The following is a 27,414-nucleotide window of genomic DNA, read 5'->3' as shown; positions in this document are numbered from 1 at the left end:
TTAATAGCAGGAGCTCATCTGGGGGTGTATGTATGCATAGTCATAGTGACTTCTTAACATAGTGACTTCTTAACATTTTACTATATTATCTTATGCCTCTGTAAAAAATATAATAATAATTTTAAAGTAATAAGAGTACAAGCTCTGTAGTCAGACTGACCAGGTATACATCCCAGATTCTCCACCAACTCTCTAACCACAAACAAGGTACATAACCTTTGTGCCTTTCTCTATATGTAAAATGGAGATAATATTAGTACCTACCCAATAGGGTTAGTGAGAGTTAAATGAGATGATGCACATAAAGCCCTTAGAATAGTGTCTGACAAATGCTAAGCCCTCAGCATTTTAATTTTTGTGGCAAAATTAGTGGTTTGGTGTTTTAGGTTTGCAGCTCAGCTCTGTCTCTTCATGGTATGGGCTTGGGACAGTCACCCTTCCTCATAGCTTCATATCCTGCTTTTTACATGTAATGATGTCTAACTTGCAGGGTTGTTGCAAGGGTTAAGGAGAATGTATGTAAAACAGCATCAGTAGGTAATTCATCATCAACATCATTGTCATCATCTACAATAGCATCCATATCATCATCATCATCACCATCAGAAGGGAAGGAGTTATTCCGGGTTTGACATATGAATACACTTCAGCAAGCTGGGACCAGGTATGGCCGTGGACGACTAAAGGGGCAAAACTATAGCCAGAGGTGGACTGAAGGACCCACCCCCAGCCACATCACAATGCCACTACCACTTCTCTGTGCTTCACTCAAAAACGATGTAGGGGAAATTTGAAGAGGAGCAAGTGATCTGATCAGCCCTGGATTTAGAGTGGGATGAGCCTCACCTCCTTTCCGTTCCTCTGGGATGTGCAGGACCTGTTCACCCACTCAGCAGTGGAGCTGCCTTCTCCACTCCTGAAGAATTCAAGGGGCCCAGGTGCCTGTACCTCCTGGATGGAGAGCCAACTCAGGTCTCAGGATGCTTCAGTGAAGTCCAAGGAGATTAGGTCTGTAAGTCGTGCTAAGATCATAATAACAATTTACATTATTATCCAGTGCTAAGAACATTGTCTGGTACTGAGAAGGTTCTGAGTAAATGGTTGTTGAATGAATAAATGATTTCAACTTTATTTTATTGAATGATTATTTCATGCCAAGATCATATCTTGCATACAACCATCCTGTGAGTGGCTCCCTGGTGTTATCTCATATTACAGATATGAACACCGGGGCTTGGAAAGGTGAAGCCAGGCTTCCACAGTCTCACAACTAGAGAGTGGCAGGGCCAGCCTTCGACCCAGGACAAGGCTGATTCCCAAGCTGGCACCCTTCCAACTTGCTTCACTGTCTCTCTGGTGACTTCTGCTTTGTAAGTCCATGTGCTGTCTACCTGGTACCCCACCCCCACCCACCGGTCCTTACCCGTTGTCTTGAACCTGACCAGACATACAGAGAACTTTCAATAACTGTCTATTGAATGAATGAACAAATGTCACAGACCATCTGCTGAAGTCTCCCTGGGAAAATACATCTTTTTCAACTTTCTAACGAATTGAAGTGTCTTTCCTCCCTGGCTCCCTTGGGCCTCTTAAAACTTCAGGAGGATGCAGCAGCCCTCGGGCATAGGCACTGTCCCAGAGCCAACAACAAATGGGAGATTAACAGCTGTAAGTTATAAAATATAGCCTGAGTGTTTATCCCCTTCAGCTCAGAGCCCCAGCATCCATGATGTTTTCTCAACATGACCCCAGTACACAGCCACTTCATGGTTGTGGCTCTCCATTTTTGCACCTGGAGAAGAGCAGAGGTGACACCTGCCCTCTGTCCCTCACAAAGCTTTGGGAGGCCAAAATGAGCAAATTGGTTCAGAGTATAAACCTGGGTTCAGAGGGCCCAGAGTTCAAATCCACCTCTGTCCTTTACCAGCCTTGAGACCCTGGGAGAGAGGACCTTCCAGAGGCTCCATTTCTGCATCTCAGTGAGGAGAATGTGAATATAATAGAATAACGTTAATAATACTTTAGTTGGAGAACTTTGTGAGACACTTAGGATTTTGTCCAGAATATACTATGTGTTAAATAAATGGAAACTATCCCCACACTTTTGATTTTAGTCTAAGACGTCATGGATTTAAAAACTACTTTTGTTTTATTCAAGAAAAAATAGGAGACTTGGCTACCTTAACCATGCTTCCTGGTTTCAGAAACAATCAAATATGAAGCAATGTTCTTGGCATTAAAGAAAAAGGGCATAAGGATGATGATGATAAATGTGAATACATTTTGTAAAACTATTAAAAAAAAAAAAGAAAAGGGCATGGAGACCATCTAAAATAGGAAGGTGGGTTTCTCAGGTGCTTTGATGGGTCATGAAACAAAGACTCAGAAAAGTCAGTTACCTGCCTGAGGTCACACAGCAGGTGGCTCTCAGCTCTAGTCTCAGTTCAATCCCCTGCTCTAGAGGAAGTGATGTCACACTCCCTGTTGTCTGGGCAGGGTTGATAGGTTAATCCATTTTCCTGTAGGTGTGCCAACGCTAAACAACTGGGAGTGGCTGCTTGAAAAACTGTGCGGAAAGAGATTCTGAATTCATGTCTGAGGTCAATGGATAAAGGATATCATTATCAGCTGGTAACGCACGACATGGGTGCTAGACTGGAGAGTGACATCAAGCATGCCATGAATTTGCTGTCTAATGCAGACATCTGAGAGCTACAGAGAAGCATAGCATAAAGGAGCTGGAAAGGGCTTTGGGGATTACTGAGTCCAACCCCTCCAGAGGGCAAGCTCCTGTGGCAAATCTGGAGAGCTGGGTCCAGAACTGGTCCAGAATGGTTTCTGCTTTCCTGCACTAAGACTTGGGAAGAAGATGTCTAACCACAGGCCCTAGCCCATTTAGAGCTGCCCCTTAGCAAGAGGCCCTTTATTAAGGCTCCCTTCTAGGGCTAGAGACCATTTGGGCCTCTGCTTCCAGACTTGGCCATGTCACCCCTTCTTGCTGTGGCGTACAAGGAAGTTCCCTCAGGGGCAGTGGAGGCATTTCACCAGGACAGAGTCTCCCAAAGGGAATCGCCTCTTGCTCCCACCTTGTAAGTTTTGTCTGTGTTTACTCTGTTCACAAAGTATCTTCCTGTTTCTAAGAGGTATGAGTTTTTTAAAGGGTTATAAATGCAATTCAGAAGGCTTTTTTGGGGCATCAAATGGGTCATAAAAAAAGTAATCGTTGTGATGATTTCAGTATAAATGAATAAAAACCATTCAGTGTATGCATCCTACTCTTCCATTGCAACAAAAAGAGAGAGCAAAAAGAAGTGGCAAGTGATTTAGGTTCTCACTGGATCTGAGACTTGAGTTTCCAAAGTCCAAAAATGTAGCTTTTATTGCAGGTCAGGGCATGCTTGACTACAGAGGTGGTGAGCTGCCTTGTATAGACTGACCCAGCTAGGAAATAAGGGAAAATATTTTCATAGACATTTTAAAATTCCTTAACAGTCTTGCTGCCTTCAGGTATACCGCGGGTTCCAATTCATTCTTCTAAAACAGATTGTCTCAACCGCAGCACTGTCGACATTTGTGGCCAGATTATTCTCTGTGGGGGCGGTGGGAGGGTTGTCGTGTGCATTGTAGGATGCTGAATAGCATTTCTGGCTTCTATAAACTAGATGCCAATAGCACCATCCCCCTAGCTGTAACAGCCAAAATTGTCTCAAGGCATTTAAAATGTGTTCTGGAGGAAAAAATCACCCCACCCCCCCAGCCCAAGAATCACTGTTCTAGAGTCACAATTCATTTATCTAGAATCAGCAATGATGGGGAGGAGGTAGGAATAGATGAATAGATGACCTTCAGGGAAAGAAAACAAAATTAAATCTAATAGGAACATTAAAACAGAATAATTCAATTTCTGAAATTATTGAAAGGGAATGCAAATTATTTGCAGCATTATGTCCTTTTCATTAGGGTAATGGTGAACAGTCACTTAGCTAACCCACACAAATGTCTGAAACGCAACCAACAGCCTGAAGTGGGCTAAACTTTCGTGAAATCAAAAGAATGGTCACAAAGTCCATACACTGAACAACAGAGCTGTTAGAAGCAGGCTTTGCTGCTATAAAAAGTGCCTGTAACAAAAAGCAAAGATAATGAGCCCCAAAATTCATTCGTGAGACACAAAGCTTAGACGTGTGGGTCATTTAAGGTGTTTACTTTTATATCTGGGCTTGTGGGCATCCTTAAATTCATTTCAGCACCACCCAGTCACTGGGGTAGAGAAAAGTCCCTGGGCTTACAATGAAGACTGAATGTTGGAGAGTGATAAAGTAAGGTAGCCCCAAGGTTCCGTCCTTCTACAGAGACTTTAAAAAATCAAGCAAATCTGTCATATTCTACTTTGTAAGACCTTTGTGAAAATAGCCAAACATTTTCAGCAATCAAGCAGAATCTAGAAAAAAGCAACTTAAAAATGGTAAAAGAAAAAAAAATCACCCACACAATTAACATTTGTTAAGAAGGTTTTGCAACATTTTTACTCACCCTTATTCCACCCCTCCCTGGCTTGGCAGTGGTCTTGAAGATAGCAGCTCACATTTGCAGTGCCTGGTTGCTGGTTCCAGAGGGAGCAGAGTCGACCTTATTCACAACACATTGTGTTTGTCTGTTCAAACTTGCCTGGGGGCTAGCTCAATGAACAATCTGGGGGAAAAAAAAAAGGTAGGAAACTAAGAAAGCAATTCCATTTATGATATCATCCAAAAGAATTAAATACTTGGAATAAATTTATCCAAGGAGGTGAAAGACTTGCACACTGAAAAGTACAAAATGTTTCTGGAAGAATTGCTGAAATAAATTAAAGAAGGCCCAAATAAATGGAAAGACAACCCATTTTCATGGATTATTCTTAATATTGTTAACACTGCAGTACTACCCAAACCGAATTACAGATTCAGTGTATTTACTAGAAAATCACAATAGTTTTTTTTGTTTGTTTTGCAGAAATGGAAAATATCATCCACATTATAATATGAAATTGCAAGGGCCCTGAATAGCCAATATTGAAAAAGAAGAAGAAAGCTGGAGGATACATGTTTCCTGATTTTAAAGCTTCCTACGAAGCTATGGTAATCAAAATAGTGTGGTACTGGCATAATTATAGACATATAAACCAATGGAATAGAAGTGAGGGTCCAGGAAAAAAACCTATATATCTATGGCCAATTAATTTTCAACAAGGTTGCCATGAATATTCCATGGAGAAGGAATAGTCCCTTCAACAAATAGTACTGGGACAAATAGATATCCATGCAAAAGAATTCAGTTGGACCTCTACCTCAAACCACATTCAAAAAGTAACTCAAAATGGCTCAATGCCCTAACTGTAGGTGCTAAAACTATAAAATTCTTCGAAGAAAACAGGGATAGATCTTTAGGATCTTTGATTAAGCAAAAGATTTGTGATATGACACCAAACCATTAGCAACAAAAGAAAAGAAAAGAAACTGAGCTCCATCAAAATTTAAAACTTTTGTGTATCAAAAGGTATGATTATGAAAGTGAAAAGATAACCTACATATTGGGAGAAAATATTTTCAAATCATATATTTGATAAGGATCTAGTAGCCAGATTGTATAAAGAATTCTTACAATTCAACAACAAAGACAACTCCAGTGTTTAAAATGCAAATCAAAACCACAATGAGATACCCACTAGGAAGGCTGTAGTGAGAAAATCAGAAAATGACAAGTGTTGATGAAGATGTGGAGAAACAGGAACCCTCACACATCACTGGTGGAATGTAAATTGGTTCGTTTGCTATGGAAAACAGTTTGGCTGTCCTTCAAAAAGTTAAACGTAGAGTAACCAACTGTTCCATTCCTAAATTTAGACCCCAAAGAATTGAAAACAAATACCTGGGCACAAATGTTCAAGCAACACTATTCATAATTACCAAAAGGAGACAACAACCCAAATATCTGCCTACGGAAGAATAGATAAACAAAATGTTGTGTGTCGGGACAATCAGATATAACTCGGCCATGAAAAGAAATGAAGTCCTGGTACATGCCACAGTGTAGATGAACCTTGAAAACTTATGTTAAGTGAAAGAAGCCAAACACCAAAAAAGCTACCTATGTTTGATCCCATTTATGTGAAATATAGAGAATGGGTAACTACATAGAGACAGAAGGCATCAACGGGGAGTGGGGAATGAGGAATGACTCCCTGATGGGCCTGGGGTTTTCTTTGGGATAATGAAGTATTTTGGAACTAGATAAAAGTGGTGGTAGTCAAACCTGATGAATGTGTTAAATGCTCTAAATTGTATACTTTAAAATAGTTAATTTTATGGTATGTGAATTTCACCTCAGTAATGTGTGTCTGTGTGTGTTGGGAAAAAAAGACAAAACATTGTTATGCTCCACATTTTTTGTATAGATAGGAAATATTAAACCTTGTAAGAATGTTTTCCAGGCAGAAGACTCAAATTTGGAAATAATATTAATTAGGGTGCTGAAGGATACATCGTAATTATTTGGGAAGCTCACATCTGGGAAGAATCAGTATGAAACCAGGATAATTGGTAAACAAAGAGTTTATTTTTTCAGGACCTATCGAACCCGGGTCTCCGGCATGGCAGGTGAGAATTCTGTCACTGAGCCACCATCGCACCACCCAAAACCTACTTGTTTTTTAATCTTAATAATAATATGAAGAGCAACAATCTCATTTTATCGGGTGTCATCACGTGCCAGGCGCTAAGATAGACACACAGCACTTTTATGTCATTGAGCCCTCTTCACAAAGTTAAACATATGCCCCTTTGACTGATGAGACAACTGGACGTCAGAGAGGCTATTTCAAACCAAGATTCAACCTCTCCATTCTAAGGAGAAAATCAAATTACCATTGAGTATTGCACACAGAGATAATGAGTTTCCGCCAAGAATGCAGCAATAACCCAAGCAGTTGTGAAGCAACATGGTTACTCACCCACCTTTTCCATCAAACAGATCTGAGTTTGGGGCCTGAATTTGCCACATGCTAACAGAGAAGTTGACTTAATCTTGCTAGCTTTGGCTTCCTCTTCTGTAAAATGGAGGAGCAGGGGAAGCCAAAAGGCAATATGGTAGGCTCTGTGCCCAGAATGCTTAGCTGGGCCAGTTACTATGTGCTTTGCTTCTCTGTGGCTCAGACACTCTAGTGCCTCAGTTTCTTCGTCTGCAAAACACGAATCATAATAATGTGTACTTTATAGAGCTGTTGTGAGTAATGAGTGACTCAATAAACACAAACCTGGGTGGGCCATGGTGGCTCAGCAGGCAAGAATGCTCGCCTGCCATGCCAGAGGACCCGGGTTCGATTCCCGGTGCCTGCCCATGTAAAAATAAATAAATAAATAAAACGCAAACCTCTCAGTAGAGAAACTGGCACATAGTAATATTTCACTCATCTGACAAAGCCTAACTTTTTCTATATTATTCTGCATATGCCAGAAACTGCCACAGGTGCTTGAAGGATGAGAAAACATACAATGTTACTATAATTATTCCTAATACTGCCTGCCTCAAGGAAGGTCTTAGTAGGAAGATTCAAGGGGAGAATGTATGTAAAGTGTTTAGCACAGTATTTGAAACATAATAAGTTTTCAATAAGTTAGCTATTATCATTTGTTCAATCAGTTATTCAACACAGATTTGGCATCTGTGTGCCAGGCACACAGTAGATGCTGGATATACAGAGATGATTGAGATGTTGTCCTTGTTCCATGGAACAAGGTCTGCTTGTTTTAAGACATGAAGATTTAAAACATGGTCTGCTTTAAATCTTCAGAACACCTTGACCAGCAGGCATTGCAATCAGAAGTTCAACCCATGCCAGCTTGTCTAATGATATGATTGCTGGCAACATCACCCTTTTCCTTGAAGCTACTTGTCAAATAGAGTGGCTCCTAGCTTTTGTGGCTATTTGAATTTAAGTGAATTAAAATCTTGGTTCCTCAGATGCACTGGCCATATTTCAAGTGCCCCAGTACATGTGGCTAGTGGCTGCAGTGTTGGACAGTGCAGATATCGAGCATTTCCATCATCGTAGAAAGTTTTCTAGAATACCACTGCACTGGAATATCATGCCCTTGAATTCTTGACGCTAGGTGACAAGCTTGTGACTCTTCTCTTCTGATTACCTTCTCATGTCTTGGCAAACAGTGTGTGTATGCACGTAGGTGTGTGTGCATGTTGTTCCTAAAAGTTGGGCTACCACACTGAGATTATCCATGGCAGTTCTGAACAGGCCTGGCACAAATACTCCTAGCCCCGAGTTGATTTATCTTGATGTTTGGTTGAATTCCTCACATTTTGGGTCTCTTTGGTAACCTTTTCACCCTGTTCTTTTTTAAGGTGGTAGGCTGACTGTTATAATTCATCATGAACGCAACTCACTGCAAGCCTGGCTCCCCTGACAGAAGGAACAGCCGGTCTCCAAGAGGTCAGAGGCATTTTTCTCCCTTCGTCTTTCTCAGTTTCCAGCATAGATTTGTCACTCTGAGAAAGCATGAACTCTAGATTTGATGTACTTTAATTGATTTCACCCTCAACAAGTTAGACTGTCCATCAGCTCTCTCCTTGGGCTTCCCTGAACTTTGCTTAAGGCTAAGGTTTTCATCTCTCCCTGGACCCAAGCTGTCACCAAGCAATTTACTCCCTTTACCAATCCTCAGGAGCCATCTCATTTTCGTTCCTGTAAATTCTCCTGAGGGAAGAGGAAGAGATGTGGGATATAACAGGGGGAGATGGTAAATGAAAAGAAAATTAGGACACGGAAAGGGAATATAGATGCAAAATTCTCATCTGGTTAATTTATCTGACTACTTTGTCCAATGGCTAATGGGGTGAGATCAGGAAAAAGAAGGGATAGAAGGATGGATAGATGAAAAAAATGTTGTGATTAGTTGGTGGACATTCAGATAGACACACAAATGAATGTATGAATAAATGAAAGAATGCTGGCACAATCACTGAATATTTAATTCATCCAATTGAATTTAATCTTTTTTTATATAGTACCATTTTTATGCCAGGAATTGGGATAGGTGCTTGAAGGATGGAGAAAGCATACATAGTCCCTGTTGTCAAGGAACTCACACTCAAAAAAGGAAAGACACATGTGAGAAATCACAGAAGATAGTAGGGTTACATACAGTGTTGTAAGAATAAAGGAGGAAGGGTAAACTTCATAGACACCTCATGGAAATCCAATCAATTAAATGAATAAGGTAATGAATGGCAACGTATGACCTGGGAGCAGAAACCCAAGGACCCTATTTGGGGCTGTCCCGAGGTCAAATTATAAAGCAGAGTATGTGGGTGCCCCTGGGTCCTCTCTGTTTCCTCATTATCCATGTGAACAGCATGGGTTCATATTGGCCCATCCCCCTTTCATAAAGGAACATGTCTGATTAACACCAAGGTGAGAAGAATTAAATATTCATGACTTCTGTCATGAATTTGTGTATTTTTAAAAGAGATCTTCTGCACTAGAATTCCTCCTAGTAGAGGATTTAGAATGTCAATTAAAGAGCTGTCTGGGAGACCAGGGTCATATACTTAGTAAGCCTTCAGTTTGATCTCTGAGAAACTAAACTATCCATTTATCTGGAAATAGTTGATGACTTACTACTGGGTGGTGTCTGGTGATAGGATTGAAGAATCAAGTCAACAACAGTGACTCCCTGGTTAGAACTTAGCAGTTATTTCAGCACATCTCCAGATGGACCAGCTTCTTTCCTCACCCACAAAACCTAGTGTATAATTGTTGGTTTGGGTTCATGGTGGAAAGACTCTCTACCACCTTACTCCTGAGGCCTGTAGAAGACATCCCTAAAACCTAGGTGCTGTCCATGGTTCTAGATGAATACAAGTGTGTCATGGATTTCTAGTATGAGGAGTGCAGCAGGTAGCAAGGATGACTGTGATATCTTGTATAAATTCCTTCCAAAGGAACAAGTTTAGATTAGCTACAATAAGTTCTATAAAAGACAATGACTTTATATGAAGATAACCTTCCTAAACAGAGGTGTAATGTTTAAGAACCAGACTTTATTTAGTCTTTAGGTTCAAATCCCACCTCTATCACCTCTCTGAGCCTTAGTTTTCTCTTCTGTCAAATACTACTTCATATAGCTATTATAGCAATTAACTGAAATAATGAGAAAAATGAGAGGGAGCAGAGAATTGTGGAAAAGTCTGTGAACTTGAGCAACCATCTGTGTGGTTTTGCATCCTGACTGCCTCACTTAACTATGTGACCTTAGGAAACTCACTTTTTCCTCCTGTATATCAGTTTCCTCAACAATAAAAGGGGGATGTGATACCAGCAGTACTTACCAACAGTACTTACTTAGGTAAGAATGAAATGTTAGCTCACGGAAAGCCCTAAAACAATACTTAGTGTACAACAAGCACTCAATAAACATTGCCATTTGCTATCATTAGATTACTTCCACATCATGGGTTATCATGTGTCTGGATCTTTGCTAAAAAGATCTGATTTGATCAACAGCATTTATTCCTTCAGTTCTTCCTTCCTTCATTCCCTTAATTTAGCAAATATTTACCACAGACCTTCTCCCTTTCCTAATTTTCCCGAACATCTAAAACAGAGTCCAACCTCTGAATGGTATGACCCCTTGACAAAGTTACTGGATGAAAGAGTGGACTGTGTCAACTTTAAGGACTCTCCCAACTTTCTGACCATAAATTGAATTGAATTGACCTGAACTGAATTTGAATGCTTTAAATTTATTGGTATAGACTCTTTAAGATACCTTTGATTCCATTGATGCTTTAGTTCTATTTTTAATTTGTCTATTTTTGAATTTTCTTATGATGCCTAGTTCTAGTGAGATCTTAAAACTTTCAGAATTGAATAGTACATATAGCATTTGAGTTTTCTCCATTTGGAACTAAGATGCAGTAGATGTGTGGCATGTACATTCAGTGAATGCACGAATGAATGATTGGAAATTACCTTTGAGCTTCTACATCTGTTTTTTTAATCAACTTTCAAATGCTGGGGTCAGGAGGGGAGTGGTGGTAAATAACTCAACAAAATCCAAGTTGAGTTGGCTTTATGAAAGAGTGGAAGAGGTAAATAATAATGCAACCCAAACCTTCTTCATTATTTCCCAAGTCTTTGATTCAGGGGTTAATCCCTCCAGTGTATTTGCTTTGGCCTCCAAAAGCAGTTCTATTTTCCATAAAGACAAAAACTTAGAATTCCTAGAATGAATAGTTCTGGCAAATTGATGTATTCAAAGTCTGTCTGTCCATCAGCCTCTGTCTGTCTGCCTTTACTTAAAAAGGGGCCTTCATTAACTCATGCCTTTTTTTTTTTTAACCTTTTTCATGAAATGGTTCCACATTTTGGGAGGAAAAAAATCAGGATGAACATTTCCATCTTCTTTCCTGGTTTAAAATGAGAAAATCATTCTGTTTGAATAATTCACTCAATTTGAATAAAAGCATACTTTAGCAGGGTCCTGTGAGGTCCAGCTTCTGTGCCTCAGCAAGGCATTCCGCTCTGGGAGCCCCTGCCCTTCCTGGGTCTATGGTGCTGTCATAAAAGTCACAGTTGCTCAAGAATTGGTGGCAGTTTTTAATGTCTCTTGATGCCGTTAAGCCTAGATATTTTTAAAGCAGATTTATGCTGCACTTTAAAATCCATTATTCTGCACTATGGGCTTACTGTCAATCCAGATAATGTTGATCAATTTCAGTCTTCCAAAATCTGCACTTATAATTGTGTCATGTAATCAAAATTATTTATGTATGTACTATGTCCTGCATTTACAAAATTATAAATTAGAATTATTTATATCAGTGACAGGATATTTCAAATGCCCAATTTTTCCCACAAGACCTTGACACTTACTTCTCCTCACAGTCATAAGTTCTTGCTGTTGGGCTTACTTTTTCCTATAGAAAATATTATCAGACAACTCAAAATTAGGGTGTATTTGACAGATTATTTTAAAATAACTTATTTTGTATGTTCATAAATAGTGTTTTTCACTTTGGAAAATTCTGCATGTAAAATAATAAAGAAAAAATTTAAATCAACCCAAATTGCTTCCCTTAGAGATAATGACCATTGTTTTGGTCTGTTTCATTCTGGTATGTACGTATGCGTGTATATTGTTTTGAGTTTGTACATGTCTATCTGTGTGTTGCATGTTCACATTAAGATCATACTTCCTTTGTAGTTCTAGATCCTGCTTTCACCCCCTCAACTGTATATCATGTACATTTCCTATTGTTAAATATTTTTCAAAAGCATGAAGTTTGTAATAGCTATGAATATTCCACTTTGTGAACGCAATGTAATTAATTTAATCATTCTTATTTTTGTGGAGGTGCAGGGTGTTTCTAATTGTTTGCTGGTATGAGTAAAGCTATCACAGATGCCTTTATGTTCTACATCACTTGTACTTCCCTGATATTTAAGTCCTATCAATATAATTTGTGGGTCAAACATTTTGAGACAATTGTTACAAGTTTTGTTTACCCTATTCTGAAGCACCATTGTAATAAAAACTATAGGCTCAAATCCTTCATCTTTTCCTGTATCGATTCCCTTTGCCATATAACCTTGTAGTTCCTTCCATACAGAGCTAAGTGTACTTCCTCATCCGTTGATTTTGTGTCCAGCCATGTGACTTATTTCCCCCAATAGGATGTTAGCAGACCTGACACAAACGGACTTGAAATGTGCTTGCACAGTGTTACTTGACCTCTTGAACCTCCACCATCTGCATAAGAAGAGCATGTCCTAGATGGACCACTGGTCCAAAAAAGATAAGAGACTCATGGGTCAGAGCTACCCAGCAGTCTTCAGAACTTAACCCTGCACTCAGCTCAACCCAAACTAGATCAGCCTGCTCCAGATGCTGTGAGCAGACATACATAACCAAGCCCAGTTAAGATCAGCAGAGATGGCCCAAGCACCTGGAAGACATGAGTGGAGTAAACCCTTATTGCTGAATGCCACTGAGATCAGTAATTCAATGGGGAAATCTGGTCCTCTCATAACCATTTAATAAGCAAGCAAATAAAGGCAGTGCAGCATAGTGGCTAAGAACAGAAGCATGGAAGATATCCAGACCTAGGTTTGTGTGGTGGTAGGCAAGTAGGTTATCTCTGTGAACCTCAGTTTTATTGTCTGTCAAATGGGGAGAATATCAGTCTCTACTTTATAGAACTGTTATGAAGAATAAACCAGATAACAGCAGTAAAATGTTGGGCACAGTGCCTGATCCAAAGTGAGTGTTAATAAATGAAGGCAGAGGCTCTAACTTAATATTCTAGGGATAGAACAGTAGCTGGTGAGTGCCTGATGTTCAGTTAACATTTGTTGATCAGTCATTGTCCATTATTTTTGTTTGTCTACTTGATAAAATGAGTTAGAAACAAGAGTTGGCTAATACCTCATCGTTCTCTAGATTTGGGATTCTCTTCTCACTGAATTAGTTCCCCAATAATAATAGTCTACCTAAATGTGCTCATCAGTGACAATTTGGAAATAAATGAGCATGTTGTATGTACACTGCATTAAGGGAAAAGCCATCATTCAAGCCCAATAGTATCCCAACCCTCCATCTTCATTCCAGCATCCAGCAATCACCTACTCCTCCATCTCCGCCACCTTTTCCCCTACCAGTCAGTGGGTAGTCTTAGGGTAATTAAAGACAGTAGCAGGCCTAGGAAAGTATTGTTTTTTCATTATAGATATTTAGCAAACAACACCTATTTTTATAAAACTTCTGCGTGCTTCTAAAAGCAACATGAGAGAAAGGGCTAGCCTTTGCGGTCCTACATACATGCCTTTCTTATTTCTAACGACTGAAATCCCTAAATGACCTCAGACAAGGTGTTTCAGTTGAGCTTTCTGATTCAAAGCTGGGCGCTGAACTAAGAGCCCCTGCCCAAGATTAGCAAGGTACCCAGCAGGTGGTAAGCACTCAGTAAAAATTATCTTGTACTAAAATTGATTGAGTTGATGGCTACAAATTAATCCTGCTTATGGCTTTAATTAAAAAAAAGATCCCCCCTTCTGAACGAACATTAGTTACAAGTACCATAAAGCATAATGCTAGAATGTTCTAATCCATAATTGTTACTCCCTCCCTGCATCTATTCATCAATTGTTGATTGAGCATTTACAGTGGCCAGGCACCGGTCTGAGTCCTGGAGATATAGCAGTGGGCAAGAGAGACAAGATCTCTGGCCTCATGCAGCTGATATTCAAGTCAGGGAAGCAGATTGTAAACACATAAAAAAGAAGAAACTATCAGTTATTGATACATGCTAGGAAGGAAATAAAAATGGGAATGTAATGGACAATGGTGAGATAACCTGAGCAAATGTTTAGGAAAGACCCTGTATCTCCTTAGAGGTGTGAGTTATCTTTATTGGGTCTCAATAATCCACTTTAAAAAGCTGATGGATTTTATGAACACTGTCTCCAGAAAAAGGGGTGCACATACATGTACACACACACTTTGCTAATATTTCAGGTATGTCAGGAAGCCCTGCTTTAGGCATTCATCTAAGTCCTGTGTATAACTATGACATTCTGGTAGCCACAGAATAAGTGAGAAGTAATCAGCCTAAGGTTTGGTCACATAACCAAAGCAAATCACTTCTCTAACCTGGGAAAGCAATTGTCTAAACACCAATGGCAGTGCCAGCATGTTTACCCATAGAGGCAGGGTGCCATGGCTGCTCATTATCCACCAGAATTCATGTTCCCTCTACCATGTGTGGGGTTGTGATGAAAAAGCCATTCCCTATCCAAGGACTACATTTCCTAGCACATCGCATCACTGTAGCACAGCCTTGTGACTAGTTCTTGCCAGCGAAATGTGGGCAGATGTGATTTATATCCCTTCTATACCAAGTCTTTTAAGAACACTCTCCAGGCTGTGGTTCCTCTTAGGCCAGCTGGATGCAGGTGATTACAGGAACTGAGGGAGAGGCAAAGCCATGAGATGGAAGGAATCTGGATTACTAAATTACTACGTAGAGAAAAAATCATCCACCAACCAAGGGCATACACATCTGTTGTGTGAGCAAAAAATAAACGTATATTGTGTTAAGCCCTGGAAATTTAGCATTATCTTAAATCAGTGGTTTCCAAAGTGTGGTCCTTGAACCAGCAGCATCAGCATCGCCTGGGAACTTGCAAGAATTGCACATTCTCAGGACCCACCCAAAACTGAGTAAATCAGAAACTTGGGAGGTAGGGAGAGGAATCTGTTCTAAGTAGCCCTCCAGGAGACGCTGGGAACCACTGCTCTAAATAATATGGCACATAATAGTGAGATTTATGGAGTCTGATTCCCTGAGTTCAGAACCTGGTCCGGTACTTCCCAGTTATGTGACCTTGGGCAATGCTACTTAACTTCCTAGTGTCTCAGTATGTTGCCAGGCCTGAGTGCCAATGGGTATATAACAATAGGACCTAATTCATGAACTTTGACATGAGCACTAAAAGAGATCATCCATGAAGAGTGCTGAGAACAGTGACTGGCATACTGTCTAGTGCTCAGAAAATGTTTACTGTAACTAATGTTTAGAAAATTGAGATCCAAATCTCAATCCTGAAGTTTGCATAATGGGCATAATGGGCTTTTTACATTTCCCCTCTACTGAAGGCTGTTTCCAGACATGTGAGAACCTGAGGGCACATCTGTCATGATTATCTTTTTTTTAATCAGCAAATGGTTATTGAGTTCTTTACGGGGGCCAAGACATTGTGCTAGTACCCAGACCTGCAAGAGAAAGCAAGGCAGTCTGAATCCCTGCCTGGTGACATGCCACTGACCTGGCAGCCATCAGAGTGGCCAGAGAACTGGACTCTTAGGGAGAGGGGCCAGCCAACTTTTTCACCTTATAGGGAATTTCTGGCCCAATCTTGCAAGATGCCCTTGCCTTTTCAACAGCCACCCTGCACGCAGACTAATCATTGATGTTCTCTAGGCTGATTTAAAATGTGAATCGTGGTGATTAATCCAAAGACTGTAGAAAGAACTCTGTTGCCAGGTGTAAGCATTTTTTATTATAAAAAGGAGGGGGTTCTTTCAAATCTAGCCCCTAGGCAGACGATTAAATTTTCCAATGAACAAGGCAGGGACAAATGGAAGACTGGATGCCTCTGCTTTAATTCTTGCTTAACTTTGATTAGCCACAGGTTCAACAATTTTGTTTCATTGACCAAATGGTACCTGTCACCCTATTATGAGGACTTGCACCTGCCTTGAAGAGACCAAAGCTGCTAGGTCCCCCTCACTCCCTTTGAATGCTCCTGATCACGTTTAATTCTTACAGCCCCAGATTTTTTTCAGCTGAGCTTTCCCACCATTTGGTGGGCCAGGGGTATGTGCTCCAAGTGGCCAGCCAATTCCATAGCCACAGCTGCAGCTCTCAACAGAAATTCTTCTGGGGAATGCAAGGAATTTAATCAAATAGTCACCCTAAACTCATATAGTCTGTGAACTCCAGTATCTCTTGTGTGTTCACAGGGGGTCCAATTTCTCTCTGACTCAATCTTTGTCAGGAGACAAGGACAACAGGTTCCTAGAATCTTAGATGTACAGAGTAGATAAGGAACTTAAAGTGCATATAGGCAAGGAATGGATACACACTCAAAAACAAAACAACAATAACAAAAAACAACCTTTACCCATGACAGACATCAATAATCAATCACAGAGCTTTCATTCCAGGCCTGGATTCACCCTCCAAATTTGTGAGAGTACTCAGGACAACCATGTGACAGTTTGAAGATGTTGTGTACCCCAGAAAAGACCATGTTCTTTTAATCCAACCCTGTGGATGGATTAAAATACATTTCAGCTTATATTTTTATTCAAAGATTCCCCTAATCCTTTTACTGGAATACTTTATGAGAGGAAGAAAGACAGAAAAGCCAAGAGAGCTTGGAGAGAGAAACACTGAGAGGAGCTGAGAGAGAGAGCACCTGCCATCAGAAGCTGAAAGCAACGGAACCCAGGAGCAAAGGACCAGCAGATGCCGGCCATGTGCCTTCCCAGGTGACAGGGGAACCCTGGACGTCAGCAGCCTTTCTTCAGAGAAGGTATCTTCCTCTTGATGTCTTAATTTGGGCATTTGCATGGCTTTAGAACTGTGAATTTGTGAACTAATAAATCCCCTTTGTAAAAGCCAATCCATTTCTGGTATACTGCATTCTGGCAGCTTCAGCAAACTAAATCAAAACCATCACTAATAAGTCCCAGTGGACTACTTGATCACTGTTTGCTATTCAAATTTAGAGCTGCCCCTTCACATAAACTGAAGGCCAGCGAGAAGAAATGACCTATCCACCTTCAAACAGCATGTGTGAGTCAGACCTGGGACTGAAACACAAGTTTTCCTTATTCCCAGTCCTGTGCTTTTCCATTCCAAAAGTCCATCCTGCCCCTGAAAGCTCATGGAGATCCAGCCCAATTCTCCAGATTGCATAGGTCTAAATAAATGACCCCCAAATGTCCCAGTACCCAACTTTCATTGTCCAGTGGCTTATAGAAGCAAGCATTTGTTCTCACAGATGTTTAATAGATCTGTAATCAACTTTGGTTCAGCTGACATAGACTGGGGTGGGGTGCATGGCTCCATGCTGAAAGTTGGGTTTACACTGATACAGGTGTCATCATGGAGTCTGGAATAAAAGGACAGTCACTATCTGGGTCATGCTTTTCTCATGATGGGTTCACAAAACACAGAAACTGTGCAAAAACATGTAAGAACATTAAGGCCTCTGCTTATATCATGCTCCTTAACATTGTATTGGCCAAAGCAAGTCACATGTCTAAACCCAGTGTCAATGGAATGGAAAAATACCTTCTGTCTACAGTGGAGAAGGGATTGAAATGAATATTTGCTGAATAATGGAAACCATAAAATACAGCTTTTACTAAGGAAACCTTTTAGCGAGAACTGAGAGAAATCGAAGACCTCTGATGGCCAAATTGTACCCAATTAATAAGCTAGAGAAAGTTATTAAGTTTGGGGGCACCTGGCTTAATCCCTGAGAAAGCTAAATCATGTATTGTGCTAAAACTGGCTTACAGTTTTACCTGCTGATTCCCCTGCTTTAAGGAAAGCCTGATATGAATATTTTACTGGCCCATAAGTTTCTTAAGAGTCAACTTTGCATCTTTCTTCATACTATTTTACCCCTCCTGCTATTTTGAAAGAAACTTTTTTTGTTGAAAAAAATTTTAAACCACCATTAACATGGTGGTTGATAGCATTGCTTTGGAGAGGGAGAGATTCAGAGTCAAAGCTAAAGCCAACCCTGCAGGCCACTTGACCTTGGATATTTGCATAACCTTTCCAATCTTCAGTTTTCTCCTTTGTGAAATGGGGAAACCACATCTGTCTTGCAGGTGTACATTAAGCTAATGCCTACCCAATATTAAACATCAGTATATTTCAGGTTATCTTTTTATTCAAAGATTCTCTTAAATTGCTGAATGTTCTTGGTGTGATAGCCAGTAGTGTTGCTCACCAGATGTCTCCAGTTCTCTGCTTTCCAGGTACCCAGAAGCATTGTACTTCTCTCCCGTTTTGAAGGTAGGTGTGGTCATGTGACTTGCTTTGGCCAATGAAGCAGAAAAGATCTCTGTCACTTTGGGACATAAGTCTTAAGAGCCATGGTGAGTGATCTGCCAAGTGTATTTTCCACTTGGTGGGGAGGGGGCTTGGAAGCACAACCCTGTAATCATCTGGCTCTCTGAGAGACTTCAAGGGCAGAAATCCCCTGGCCAAGATGCACTGCATATATAGTGTGAGAGAGAAATAAACTTTTATTGTGTTAAGTCAGGGAGATTTGTAGGTTGTTCATTACTGCAGCATAACTTAGCCCACCCTGTACTTCGTATCATTAAGTACAGAATACCAACGGTCATCTTTTTAGAAAGAACTTTACATTGCATATTAACCAATTATACCTGTCTATAGCTAGTATTTACCTTAGCTACAGGGTAGCTCAAGAATGCAAAGGACAAAAAACATGGGTTGGAAGTCAGAGAACCAAGGTTCCGACTTTAGTCTGGTCATGCATTAGCTTTATGACCTTGGGGAAGTCATTATCCCCATGTAGTAATTGGTATTCTTTATAAAGGAGTGCCATGGTGAGTTGCAGAGGAAAGATGCAATGTAAGTAACAGAAACGAACGTCACAGGAGATCAAGATTTTAAAAAAGAAATAAAGAATGAACTGATTTATGTAACCAAAACTTCAGGAAGAGAAGGGCTAGAGCTGGCCTCCAGGGTTCAGTGGATCGAGAGACTCACACAACTATTCTCCCTCTTTCCCTTTACCTCTTCGCTCTGCTTCTCTCTGCATGCTGTTCCATACTCTCTTCCCACAGACTGACTTTCTCCATGCAGTGAAAATGACCACTGGTGCTCACTGGTGCTCTAGGCTTTTAGCTTCAAGATCCTACAGCAGTGTTTCTCAAACCTCGTGGTTCAGCCTGGGAATCTGCATTTTATGTTTCCCAGTGAGTGATGACAACATTTGCATAAATGATTTAATAGAGGACTGTGATGAGCCCTGGTGGTAGGGGTGGAATGGCATATTGGGCAGCCCCACTAGGCTTATAGGGTTAGAATGAGGTAGGCCCGAATTCCCCAATGTTAAGATCAGGGGAGGGGGTGCATGAACCACAGCTTTGAGCCCAGCAGACATCACAATCTTGTTCTTCTATAACTGGGAAAATACTTTGAAACTTTGAATGCATATTGAAACATGGGTAGAAAAAATCCTATTCTCCTTTAAAGCCAAGTAGCTGGTTCTGAGTTAAAGACTTGCACAAGGGAGAACAAGCAGTTTTTGAGCACCTATTTCTGCACCAGGTACCATTTGACACAGTGGCAAACACTACTGTCTGGTTAACGCAGCACCAGTTCCCAACTAATTCTTCTCATGCCTCCAATCTCTCAAAGCTGAACATGCTAAAAGCTGCTTTCTCAGTCTCCCTTGCAGCTATGGGTCCTGTGACACATGCACTGGCCAAGGAGATGCAAGTGGAAGGCCACTGGGAGCTTCCAGGAAAGACTTTACTTCCTGGAAAGGCTGACCCTTTCCTCCATCACGCCTGAATATGGATATGATTTCTGGAGCTCCAGCAGACACCTTACAGCCATGAGAGAAAGATCAAGAGAATCACAGAGATACTACCATGATCATGTTCTGTCTGAAACCAGTCTCAGAACCCACTGATCTCCAGATTCCTATTTGTGTGAGCTAATTAAATGTCTTTATAGTCTAAGCCGCTTTCAGATTTTCAATTGCTTGCAACTGAATGCATTCCTAACAAGATACAATACATGATTTGTTCCTCCTAATAAGATAACTATTATTATCCCCATTTCTCAAGTGAGGAGATGGGTTAGTCAGAGAGGTTAGTTAACTGACCACAATTCTCAGAAGGAGTAGGACTAGAACTCCCACCCAGGTCTCTGTCTGACTGCAGGGCTCTTTACATGTAACTTCACTACTCAGATGGCTGCACTAATTCAATAAATGTCTTATTTAATGTACTAAGATAACAGATCTGAAAACAGCGAGTACAGTGCCTGGCACCAGAAGATAATCTGACCACGTTCAAATGGATATTTATTCACTATCTGAATTTTATTAAGTGAATGTAGGAGATTTAAATCAAATTTTGAGCAAGGGAAAGAGCAGATTAAGTATTTCCCACCATTTATTATTAAAGTCAACAATTCTTACACCTTCTACCTGTATCAGTTAGCTATTGCTATATAATGGAAGACTATAAAACTTAGGGGCTTAGAATGACAACCACATATTAATGTATCATGAGTTTATGAGGGGGCTGGACGGTTCTGTTTATCTAGGCTTTCTTTTGTGAATATAGTCAGCTGGTGGACTAGCTGGGGACTGGCTGATCTAAAGCAGCTCACCTCCATATGTCTCCATTACTTGCTCTCCTCTGTATGTTTCTCACACTCCAGGCTAGCCCACGTTAGTTCACCTGGTGGTGGAGGAGCCCAAGGAAGAGCAAACCAAGCAGAGATGCATAAGCACTTTCTAGGCCTCTGCTTGCATCATATCTGCTAATATTGCATTGGCCAAAGCAAATCACCTGATCAAACGCAGAATCAAGGTGTGAGGCAAAAAGCCTTTGCCCTAAGTGGGAGAAGAACTAGGGTCACCACTGCAATGACTGTCCCGTACATCAGCGCGATGAATAAGTGGGTTGTAGTCATGTCTGTCAGGTCTTCTTTGGAGTAGATGAAGCAGTAGAGAAGGGGAGATAAGGAGCTTCTCCCTAAACAGCCTGGTACAACAGGAGAAGCAAGCACTGTGGCTTGGGAAATTTTGAGTCCAGGTTCTGTTTTTTTCATTTAATTTACATGACCCTGAGGGGACAGACCACATGCCTATCCTGGGCTACAGTTTCTCTACCTGAAAACTGGCAGAGACAAGTTGATGGGAGTCCAAACCCAGAGGCCCACAAGCTAGATCTGGTCTGCACATTTATCTTGCTTAGATTGTACAACATCAAATTTGGGATATTTTGGATAAAAATCTGGGTTTCTGACTTTGCTCAAAAAACCTGGAAAATTCAGCAAAGTTGGGTCAGCTATCCCATATGGCAGCATGGTCTCAGCTGAGCTGTGGCTACTCATGATGAGCATGCACCACTCTCTGCTGTCTGGTTTACTACAGTCCCATTCATTTCACATTATCCAAGACCCTAATATTCTTCTTATGCTTGGCTGACTCACTCATTTATATTACCCTTTGGTCCTTGGAAACATTTGAATTGGGACCAGTGAACCAGATAGTCCAGTACTTGGGCTTTGTGAGTCTATGGTATTTTTTCTGTTCTGTTTCATTTGCTCCATTCATTTCAGAGCTTCTTGCATCAACTCCCCTGGAGGTTAAGCCAGTGGGTCTTAACTTACCCAAACCATTTGAAATTCTGACACCTATAAACACTCTTCCCAGAAAAAATGCCTATATGAGCACAGCCGTACACATTTGTACACACACACAATATTGTATAATGCTTTGTCTGTGAATCACAATTAGCTTAGAAGGTACAATTTGTCCCTGTCTATGATGGACCCCAAATTCTCCATCAAAATGCTACTCCCAAGCCCTGTCCAGAAAACTCTGAGACCTATTCAAGACTCCAGAAAAGCACTCTTCCTAATAAATTTTTAATAGGCATCATTGTCTGGTCCCAGTTCCCTCTCCATCTCATTCTTGCAAAGAACAGAAAGAAAAACAGGCAAGCCATAGCCAAGTGGCCCATGCTGAGAAAAGTGCAGGGGCCAGCAGGGCCCTGACCTTCCTGTGTAGGTAACAAATTGGATGGCATGTTTGCGCTGGGCCCTGGAGGGAGGGAAGGAAGGGGGAGAGCAGGGAGGTGGAGGGCAGTGTGAGATGGGATTAGGGTTACAGGGGTCAGCAGCCTTTGCTTTAGGCATGCAGACACCAACTTCAGCCACCCCTTCCCAGGAAGCAGCCACTGCTGCAGGGCATGCGGAGGATAGCAGTTGGAGGTCAGCAGGGCCAAAGCATACACGCACAAGCATGCGTGTGTGTGTGTGTGTGTGTGTGTGTGTGTGTGTGTTCATATCCAGCCACAGGTAGGGGGAGTCACTGAATAGAATTCCTTTGAGAGACCTCAAGGGACTCTGACTCAATCCCCAGGTCTTAACCGCCTAAGATACAACTTTTTTTTTTCCTTCCTACATTACCAGGAGGTAGTATAGTTTCACCCTTCAGTGCATAATTTCTGTTATTACACTCCCTGGGTTCAAATCCCACCCTGCTACTTAATAACTGTGTGACTTTGGAAGTTAACTTAACCTCTAGGTGCCTCAGGTTCTCATTTCAAAAGGTAATAATGACTTCCTCACATATGAGAATTGAATAAGTTAATATGTATAAAATGATTAGAAAAAATAAATGTAAGCTATAATTACTTCTTCAGCTACATTCAGTACACACTATACATGTGTTAATGTTCTTGAATTTCTACTATGTGCAAAGCAATGTTCATTTTATGTTAACATATGTTAGCATTTAACCCTCCTCCTAAGCTCTGGCAAAACAAATGTAATTTATCCCCATTTTATGGATGAGGAAACTGAGGCTCAGGGAGATCAAGTCCCTTGCTCAGGGTTACCTCACTAAGGAGGGATGGAGTCAGCCAGGTCCACCTCATTCCAAGGTCCTGGCTCCTAGTCAGTTCATTATGGTGTCCAAGTTGCCTAGTATTCCGAACACCTAAGTCAAGATTTGACTTAGAAATGAATGAATGATTCTGCCATCTCCCTTCATTTGTTCTTTCCTCTTTGCCTCTGTCCAGAGACAGCCCCAGGAAAGCCATGCATTTGTCGAATAGCCACCTCTCTTTTCTCCTTCTTGCTCCCTGACAGTGTTCTATCCTCCATCTTCCCCACTCCCAGCTGTCCACCTCTCCTACCAGTTTTGCCTCAGAAAGTAAGGCCCCAAATATTTCTCTGGTGCTGAAGGAAACTCATTCTTTCTGGTTTAATTTGCCCCGTCTGGTCTTAATTGCTTTGCCCTGTTGCGAGAAGAGACCTCCCGTGACGGCAGCCCTGAGGATGGGCTGGGGGAACACAGGAGGGCTGGGGAGGAAGTCAGGACGAATTGTTGAGTGGGGGGTGGATTAGTCAGAGGCCAATGGGGCAACGGAAGTCGGGGTTCTTGGGGCGAGTGGCTCCAGACCCACCCTTGGTTGTGACGTTTACGATTGAACTTGGGCAGAACATGTGTTTGGGGACTGCGTTGGCCTCCCTGGCCCCTACCCGAGTGTTTGGTCCTGCAGCTCATTAAGCAGTGACACTTAACACATCATCAAACTGCTTTCCAGGCATGGCCCACACAGCTCCTGGCCTCCGGAGTCCACAGGTAGGGAGGGACCTTGACCTCCCAGAGACTGGAGCTGGGACTCCGTGAACACACAAGGGGATCAAAAGCCCTCCCGGGAAAGCCAGACTAAGGACTGGATGAGGGCTCCAGGGCCCCTGACCTTTTGCTCACAGAAATGATAAAGACTAAGATGCAGGGAGAATAGGGGTCTGGGTGTGGTGTTGTGGAACAAACATGGCATTTGATGGCATATAGACAATGCTTAAATCCTGCATATGCCACTTTTCAGCAGCTGTTGCACATAGGCAGGGTTTTAAGCTTCTCTGACCCTCTGTTTCCTTAGTGAGGCTAATAATACTTACCCAGAGGGTTGTTACTAGAAGTACTGGGATAAGGCATATAAGATGCTTAATATGGAGCAGGCAATAAATGGTGGTTATTAAAATGATCCGTTCATATTTCCCCACTCACCGAATAGGGAAGGATTCAATATGATGAAGCTGGCAACAATTAAGTCCCCTACCCAAGATGTTTTTCACTGTTACCAAAAATCACAGCAAGAAAAGCAAGAACAAAAACAATGAATAGTCCCTGGTTAGCATGCCTCTGCTCTAGGCCAACTGCTTTATAGACATAGTTAGGTTTTCACAATGTTGGGAAGCATTTTTAACAATTATTTCCATTTTTTAGATGGGGAAACTGAGGCACAAAAGGAATAAGTCACTTGTCCCATGTCTCATGGTGGTAGAGCTGGGATATAACTCCAGACCTGATGTCTCCAGCATCCTTGTTCTTTCCAACACTGGGTGGGCTCCTGCTGGGGTGGGAGGGAGGAGTAGGAGCGACGCAGGAGAGTTAGGAAGCATCTCCACCTATACAGGAGGATTTGGGGGGCCTGTGGTATACTTTCCTGCCCTGATCTCTGTGGAAAGGCCCACTGGAAGAGTCTCTGATTTGCAGCCATTCCTCCAGAGCCTCAAATATTTCCTAAATCTCCTTGAAATAGCCCTGGCCAAGAAGGGCCTGCTTTCACGGTTGATATGTAGTAATGAGGCAGGGTTAATACCTCATTAGGTCACGGTGCCATTTTGCATTTCATGGATATTCAGTAACACAAGCAACAACAAACACATGAATTCCTGGGCCTCGCTTTCTCTGGGGGTGGGGAACGTGAGATAAGGGCCCCCTGGTTGAGGGCATGGGATAAAAGTTGTTGCCTGGGTCTCATGATGTGTGTAGAAGGTGCTGGAGCAGCTAAGGGGCTCAGTGGCTCCCTATCCCTCCCACTTTCAAGTACCTCTCAGGTATTAGAGTCCATTGGGGGCTGGAGTGATGAAAGAAGCGATTCCTTTGGCCTGCCTAAAGGATGAGTGTATTTTATATGGATATACATGTCAGTGAGTGAGATGGGAACCACACAGGCATCCGAGAACTAGAACATTTGCTTCAGACACTGAGAGTTACCTACTCAATTAGCCATTCTGCTCTTTTTCCTTGCAAATAGAATCCAGATTTTGTTCAGAACAGCAATTTATTCACTCAACGCACATTTATGTTAAAGGATAGGATCTACTACATTAAAAGATAAGCCACTGAAGAGAGCAAATAATGCCCTCTGTCCTCGTGGAGAAAGACTAAGCAATAATTTGATAGACTTATAAAAGTTAGAAGGCCAAGAGTGCTTTTAGGAGTGAAAAAAAAAATGGAAAGCTGGGTAAGGCAGGTGAGGAACAGGAGGGTGCTGGGCCTGGTTGAGGAGGATACATTGAAACAAAGTCATAAAGAAGGTGAGGTGACCATGTGGCTATCTGGGGGAAGAGCATTCCAGGCAGAGGGATCAGCTTGTGCCAAGGGCCTGGGGTGGGAGCCAGGAGGCCAAAGTGGCTAGAATGAAGTAAGGGAGGGAGGGAGGGAGGGAGGGAGGGAGGGAGCAGTCAGTGATGAAAGTCACAAAGGCCACAGGAGCCAGATCATCTAGGGTCTTGCAAGCCACTGTAAGGACTTTTACTCTGAGTTACATGGAAAGACAAAGCTGATATTCAAAGAAGTGACACAATCTGACTGTGCCCGTGCCCAGATAAACCATGCTTAAACTGAACCAAATATGCAAGCATTTCCCCCACTTTTATGACCTTAGCAGAGACTAAACGATTGCCCAGTAAAAACCAAAAAGATTTAAGTGCAAGTCTGCTAAGGGAGGCAGTCTTTGTGAAAATATTTGCTTTCTTGATACAGAGAGACACTGCTCTTATTATTCCTTCCCCTTCTTTTCCTCCAACTTAGGGATATGCCTGGTGCCTCAGCATCCATCTTGCAACATGAGACAAAAGCATCAGGATGGAAAGCAACCCATCAGAGAAAGAGAAGCAGAAAGATAGATGGCGCCTTACCTATAGATGGTATCACCAAGTAGTTGAACCAACATGCACAACCACATACCCTCTAGCTTCTTGGAAATGTAAAGAAAACACATGTTTAAGTCACTCTCAGGTGTCCTTGAACTTGCAGTTGGACACTTTCCTAATGGATGCAGTAGAGATCAGACCTCTGAGGGTCAAGAACTAAAAAGTCATTTAGAAGCCAAGGACATTCTTACTTGGGTAAATCTTTACTCCAAAGCTAGAATTCTTGAACTACTTGTGGGAATGGGGCTTTAATGGCTAGAAATTACTAAGCAGATAAAAAAAATTGTCATAGCTGATCACTTAGACATAAGGGGATGTTAGATAGGATAAAAGGAAGGTATGTGTAGGATGAAGGTACAGCTTTACTCTTTCCTCTGACAAACATTAACTAAACCTTGGGATAAACAAATAGCCAACAGGACAGCAAAATTATGCACTGGGATTTAGCTCTCCTTTTGAGTGTCTGCTAGAAAAAGAAAGATGCCTATTTTACATCCTCTCAAATGCTGGGTTACTTGAAACTGAAGAGTTTCTCAAACTCTTAGAATTTGAGATTTTGAACCCTTAGATCAATCATACGAAATCTATGGAGGCAGCTCCTCAAGTCAATTCACAAGAACATATGCATAAAAGTATTTGCATAATTTCCAGAACTTCACGGACCCCTGAAACACACTCATGGATGTCCCAAGGTCTTTAGCCAACAGATTAAACCTCTGGTAGAATGTCAAGACACAGATCTGTCATGAGGTCAAAAAGAGTAAAGGGGCATTATGGTGTGCTGGAGTATGGTGTATAAAAGAAGATTGGAACGTGTTGAGTTTAAAGTACTAGTCAACAACCAGATCCAAATGTCTAGTTTGGAAGGGAGTTTGGGGCTTCAAATTCAGAATGATTTATTTCTTCCTTTGTTTCTCTTTTTTTTTGCCTCTCGAAGATTCCTTAACTGTCCAGTATACACCCAACATCATGCTAAGTGCTGGGGATACAAAGTCACTAAGACCATCTATATCCTCAAGGAACTCACAGGCTAATAGGAAAGGCAAAAAA

The 27,414-nt window shown here is 41.5% G+C and overlaps 2 long non-coding RNA genes across 4 annotated transcripts in view; one reads left to right on the top strand and one right to left on the bottom strand.

Annotated features, from left to right (window-relative positions):
* LOC143683667 (uncharacterized) overlaps positions 1 to 27,414 on the bottom strand; it is a 266,606-nt gene that overhangs the window by 57,489 nt on the left and 181,703 nt on the right. For both annotated transcript variants that reach the window (XR_013175582.1, XR_013175583.1), the window contains exon 6: positions 4,534 to 4,692. This is a non-coding gene — a long non-coding RNA (uncharacterized LOC143683667). The remainder of the gene's footprint in view (positions 1 to 4,533; positions 4,693 to 27,414) is intronic.
* LOC143683670 (uncharacterized) lies at positions 756 to 26,542 on the top strand. 2 transcript variants are annotated; one of them, XR_013175591.1, is made up of 3 exons: positions 756 to 1,008; positions 8,395 to 8,482; positions 26,243 to 26,542. It is a non-coding gene; the product is annotated as an uncharacterized LOC143683670 (long non-coding RNA). The 2 variants fall into 2 exon arrangements; XR_013175590.1 differs by lacking the exon at positions 756 to 1,008 and adding an exon at positions 5,027 to 5,117.

This window comes from Tamandua tetradactyla, chromosome 5 (genome assembly GCF_023851605.1).
Source record: "Tamandua tetradactyla isolate mTamTet1 chromosome 5, mTamTet1.pri, whole genome shotgun sequence".
Taxonomy (NCBI): domain Eukaryota; kingdom Metazoa; phylum Chordata; class Mammalia; order Pilosa; family Myrmecophagidae; genus Tamandua; species Tamandua tetradactyla.
This window is presented reverse-complemented; position numbering and strand designations above follow the sequence as displayed.